General features: G+C 48.5%; 2 non-coding genes across 2 annotated transcripts; both read right to left on the reverse strand.

Annotated features, from left to right (window-relative positions):
• Positions 1-729: 729 nt before the first annotated feature.
• trnah-gug (transfer RNA histidin (anticodon GUG)) lies at positions 730-801 on the reverse strand. The gene has a single exon. It is a non-coding gene; the product is annotated as a tRNA-His (tRNA).
• A 4,070-nt stretch (positions 802-4,871) lies between these two features.
• Positions 4,872-4,953, reverse strand: trnal-aag (transfer RNA leucine (anticodon AAG)). Its single transcript has one exon. It is a non-coding gene; the product is annotated as a tRNA-Leu (tRNA).
• Between the last annotated feature and the right edge of the window lie 1,047 nt (positions 4,954-6,000).

A 6,000-nucleotide genomic window follows, 5' to 3' on the forward strand; every position in this document is an offset into this window, starting at 1 on the left:
CTTTTTCCCCACAGGCGCTCTTTACATTTATCCGCAATTTGATTCAATCGCACGCTTCAACAGAACTATTAAGATCAAGGCGGAACACTTCCGATCTTACAGCACCGCCCCAACTTGCCAAATGTGAACCTTTCAACCGCCATTCGCAGCTCTGCAGCGCTGCCCGTTACTCACGCACCTCAACTGCTGAGAGAAAAGAGCGAAAAAGCATCAAAACAAAAACCAGTTCTTCAGTTACCATCCCCTGGATCACAAGATTCCCCAAGTAAATTGCGTGTACAATCGGGCGGCTGTCTTTCCAGAGACCAGCCCTGCTTTCGTCGTGTTTGTCTGTCGAGCGGTCACGCAGATCAAAATGTATCGACTGGTTTCAAGGTACAAATGAACATTGGTGCGAATGGGACATGTGCCCAATAGAAACAGCGGTCGGAGCAGAGCAAAATTAAAGGAGTGAGATCGTGAAAGTGAATGTTAGAGTCGGCAATGCCGCATGAAATGGAAGGAGGAAAGGAAAGGCGGCCTATTGACTGTGGAAGGAAGAAAAAGCTGGGAGAAGAGGCGGGTTTGAACTGTGGAACATCAAGTACAGGCATGTGAGAGAGGTGGGATTTGATGGAATAAATAGGTTTTCGACACAACAAAAAATGTTTTTCTCATGTGTTAAATATTGATATATTATTGCATTATATTCGCAAGCGCGGGAGAGAACAAAAGAAGCAGCGCACACTATGCCGTGACTCGGATTCGAACCGAGGTTGCTGCGGCCACAACGCAGAGTACTAACCACTATACGATCACGGCGCCACACTTTTGTGGCTGAGTTTCTGCCTGAACTATTTAAATAGTGCCTTTAACGTAGCAAAACGTCCCAAGGCGCTTCACAGGAGATTTTTTTAAACAAAATGTGACACCGAGCCACAGAAGGAGATATTGGAAGCAAAATACTGCGGATGCTGGAAATCTGAAATAAAAACTGAAAATGCTGTAAATAATCACCAAGTCAGGCAGCGTCTGTGGAGAGAGAAACAGAGTTAACGTTTCAGGTCGATAATCCTTTGTCAGAATTGGAAAAGGTTGAAGATTAAACAGTTTTTAAGCAAGTACAGAGTCAGGAAAAGGGATGGGGGAGGAAGGGGAGGGGAGGAAAGAACAAAAGGGAAGGTCTCTGATAGGGTGGAGGGCAGGAGTGATTAAATAACAAAAGGGATGATGGTGCAAGGCAAGGAGGGTGGTAATGGGACAAGTGAAGAAACAAAAGATGGGTCTAGAGGAGCTGTAAATGGCAACATTAGAACCACAATCAGCACTTGATCTCCGAAAAAAATGTGATCAGTGTTTATGATCTGAAGTTATTGAAATTAATGTTGAGTTCAGAAGGTTGTAAAGAGCCTGATCGAAAGATGAGGTGCTGTTTCTCGAGCTTATGTTGAGCTTCATTGGAACGGAGTCGGAGGCCGAGGACAGAGAGGTCAGAGTGGGATTGGGACGGGGAATTAAAATGGCAAGCGACCGGAAGCTCAGGGTCACGCTTGTGGACTGGGCGGAGGTGTTCAGCAAAGCGATTACAAATAAATTGCTGTTTCACCTGGAAGGAATGTTTGGGACCCTGGAAGGTGGGAAGGGAGGAGGTGAAAGGGCAGGTGTTGCATCTCCTGCACTCGCATAGGAAGGTGCCGTGGGGAGGAGATCGGGTGTTGGGGGTGATGGAAGAGTGGACCGGGGTGTCGTGGAGGGAGTGGTCCCTTCCGAATGCTGAAAGTGGAGGGGATGGGAAGGTGTTTTTGGTGGTGGCATCGCGCTTGGACGTGGTGGAAATGGCGGAGGATCATACATTGAATGTGGAGGCTGGTGGGGTGGAAGGTAAGGACAAGGGGGACCTACCGTGGTACTGGGAGGGAGTGGAATGGGAAAGGGCAGAAGTGAAGGAAATCGGATGGACACAGTCGAGGGCCCAGTCAACGACAGTGGAGGGGAACCCTAGGTTGAGAAAAAGGGAAGACATATCGGAAATACTGGTGCGCAAGGTGGCATCGCCAGAACAGACACAACGGAGATGGAGAAACTGGGAGAAGGGAACAGGGGCCTGACAGGAAGCGGAGTGGGAGGAAGTGTAATCAAAGTAGCTGTGCGGGTCGGTGGACTTATAATAGATTTTGGTTGACAGCCTATCCCCGGAAATGGAGAAAGAGGAAGGGAAGGGAAGGTTCGGAGATGGACCGTGTGAAGGCGAGGGGAAGGGTGAAAATTGGAAGCAAACTTGACTGGGGCGAGAGCAGGAAGTGACATCGATACAGTCATCAATGTACCGGAAAAAGAGGTGAGGGAGGGGACCTGAGTAGGACTGGAACAAAGAATGTTCCACGTATCCCACAAGTTCAGCCAGGCAGAGGAGGGTGGTGGAGGATGGGGATTGGTTGGACCTTCGTTCATGGAAGAGGCAGGGGGCCCGCAGGCCGTCCTGTTGGGGGATGGAGGTGTAGACGGACTGGACGTCCTGGGTGAAAAGGAGAGGGTTCGGGCCGGGGAACTGGAAATTGTTCAAGTGGCGGAAGGCATCGGATGAGTTGCGGATAGAGATCGGAATAAACTGGACGACGGAGAGAAAGTAGAGTCGAAATAGGAAGAAAAAATTGTTCCGCGGGGCAAGAACAGGTTGAGACGATGGATCTCCTGGGACAGTCCAGTTTTTGGATCTTGGGAAGGAGGTAGAAGCGGGCTTGGGGGACTATGAGGTTGGAGGCCGTGGGGAGAAGTTCTCCACAGGAGATGAGATCTGTGATGGTCTGCGAAACTATGGATTGATGTTGGGTGGTGGGATCACGGTCCTGGGGAAGGTAGGAGGATGTCGGAGAGTTGGCGTTCAGCCTCCGCAAGGTAGAGGTCTACTCACCTCACAACAACAACAGAGCCGCCCTTGTCAGCAGGTTTAATGACAATGTCAGGGTCGGACTCGAGAGAACGGAGTGCTGCGAGTTCAGAGGGAGGGAGGTTAGAGTGAGTGAGGGGAGTAAAGAAATTGAGACGGCCGATGTCACGCTGGCAGTTCACAATGAAAAGATCAAGAGAGGGTAAGAGGATAGAGGGAGGGGTCCAGGTGGAACGGGAATTCTGAAGATGGGAGACAGGGTCCGCTGTGCGGGGGGAAGATTCCTGGACAAAGAAATGGGCGCGGAGGTGAAGGCGACGGAAGAAGAGCTCAGCATCGTGACCAGCTCGAAACCCATTGAGGTGGGGGCATAAGGGGATGAAACTGAGGCTTTTACTGAGGACTGACGTTCGGGGTCAGAGAGGGGAAGGTCAGAGGAAATGGTGAAAACACGACAAAGAGATTGGAGGGAGGGATGGGGTCAGAGGAACGTGAAGGGGAAGAAGGATCGGGAGAGGTGTTGGTATCTAAGAGTTGTTGAAACTTGCGGTCCTTGACACCTGAAAGGAAGAAAAAAGTTTTCGCTGAAGCGCCGGATGAGGCGAAGGATGAAATGGAACTGCGGACCAGGACAGCTCTGAAGTAGAGAGAGTCGGTGCTGCTGAAGAGAGAGTGTTTGATCAGGTTTCTACTGAAACTCACTTTCACAGACACATCTCCTTCCTCAGCAACTGTGTCCGGCTCCGACTTATTCCACGTGGATTCCAACTTAAATCCCACCCTTCATGTTTCGGATCCACCCATGATTCCAGATATCTCCATGATATTCAGCGTTCCTCCAACCACTGCTCCCGCCGCTTCCTGAGATCCACGCTCAACGCCACGCACCGCCACATGCTCACTCTCGACCTCTCTCTCCACGCATGGTTTTTATCCCATCCGCGCCATTATTGCATTTACCGTTTGATGTGTTGGTTCCTTCATTATATTCATCCAGAAGTCCTGGGTCTTGGTCCAATTCGAAGCCACGGTGGATGAATTTTGCATTGCTCGCTGAACTCTGCTCAAATCAGCAAAGTCCTGATTGGCGCCCGTAGGTGTTGCGAGTGTAAGATGTGAATAACGTGAAGTATCAATCAAAGTGCACAATGACGCCCCGGTAAAGCGAGTATCTCTCATCGGATATTAACGCACCGCCTCAACTTGCCAAATGTTAACCTATCAACCACCATTCGCAGCTCTGTCGCGCTGCCCGTCACTCACGCAACTCAACTGCTGAGAGAAAAGAGCCAACAAGCATCAAAACAAAAACCAGTTCTTCAGTTACCATCCCCTGGATCACAAGATTCCCCAAGTAAATTTCGTGAACAATCGGGCGGCTGTCTTTCCAGAGACCGGCCCTGCTTTCGTCGTGTTTGTCTGTCGAGCGGTCACGCAGATTGAAATGGTTTCAAGGCACAAATGAACATTGGTGTGAATGGGACATGTGCCCAATAGAAACAGCGGTCGGAGCAGAGCAAACTTAAAGGCGTTAAATTGTAAAAGTGAATGCTAGAGTCGGCAATGCCTCAGGATGTGCCCATGAAATGGAAGGAGGAAAGTAAAGGCGGCCTATTGATTGTGGAAGGAAGAAAAATCTGGGAGAACAGGTGGGTTTGAACTGTGGAACATCAAGTACAGGCATGTGAGAGTGCTGGGATTTGACAGAACAAATAGGTTTCCGCCAGCAACAAAAAATATTTCTTTCATGTGCTAAAGATTGATTTCTTGCTGCATTCTATGAGCAAATGTGGCAAAGGATGAAAGAGTAAATGAAACAGTATTGTAACTCGTATTCGAGCCGAAGTTCCTGCGATCATAACGCAGAGAATGAACCACGATAGGATCACGGCAACGGACATCAGGTGGGGCAGTCGTGCCCGAATAACAGCAATGTCGCGCACGGTACTGCTTGGAAAAGAAGGATGTTTGGTAATCTGGTTAAAAAAACATGCACTTTGCATTCTGGCAGTGGTGGGATTCGAACCCACGCCCCCGAAGAGACTGGAGCCTTAATCCAGCACCTTAGACCGCTCGGCCACACTACCATCTGATGCTAATTTGTTCAGAATCTGCTATCTGGTAATTGAAATGTGGTTTTCTTGCTTTTTGACCTTTGAATCCAGGATTTTCCATTGAACGAATAAAATAAATGGGCTTTCTGAGCAATGTTCATGCGACGAGGTGACCGAATGGTTGAGGTGATGGTCTGTTTATCCATTGTGCTCTGCACGCATGGTTTTGTATCCCATCCGCGCCATTATTGCATTTACCGTTTGATGTGTTGGTTCCTTCCCAATATTCAATCAGAAGTCTTGGGCCTCGGTCCAATCCGAAGCCACGGTGGATGAATTTTGCATTGCTCACTGAACTCTGCTCAAATCAACAAAGTCCTGATTGCCGCCCAGAGGTGTTGCGAGTGTCAGATGTGAATAACGTGAAGTATCAATCAAAGTGCACAATGACGCCCCGGTAAAGCGAGTATCTCTCCACAGATACTGCGATTTATTGATTTATGCAGCTGCCATTTGCAAAAGAAACAAATGTATTTTTTGTATATCTTTACAGGTAAAGAAAACCCCATTTTGACCAATTCCTTGTTCCCATAGTGCTGAGTATCCCCGCCTATCACCTGGAAGACTGGTGTTCAGTTCCCCGATAAGGATGTTATTGCTGCCTTGCAAAGTTTCACTTTCATTTATCTGTAATATTGGATGTGGAAAATACAATGAAAAACTGACTCGGCCTTGCCCACTTCCACAATTTGATTTCACAGCGATTTTAAAATCTGTTCTCTGCCTCACTCTTCAGCTCGATGTGAGAACCACAATAATGTGCTAGAATCATAGAATCATAGAAGTTTACAACATGGAAACAGGCCCTTCGGCCCAACATGTCCATGTCGCCCAGTTTATACCACTAAGCTAGTCCCAATTGCCTGCACTTGGCCCATATCCCTCTATACCCATCTTACCCATGTAACTGTCCAAATGCTTTTTAAAAGACAAAATTGTACCCGCCTCTACTACTGCCTCTGGCAGCTCGTTCCAGACACTCACCACCCTTTGAGTGAAAAAATTGCCCCTCTGGACCCT

The sequence above is a fragment of the Heptranchias perlo genome, chromosome 35 (assembly GCF_035084215.1).
Source record: "Heptranchias perlo isolate sHepPer1 chromosome 35, sHepPer1.hap1, whole genome shotgun sequence".
In the NCBI taxonomy this organism is placed as follows: Eukaryota; Metazoa; Chordata; class Chondrichthyes; order Hexanchiformes; family Hexanchidae; genus Heptranchias; species Heptranchias perlo.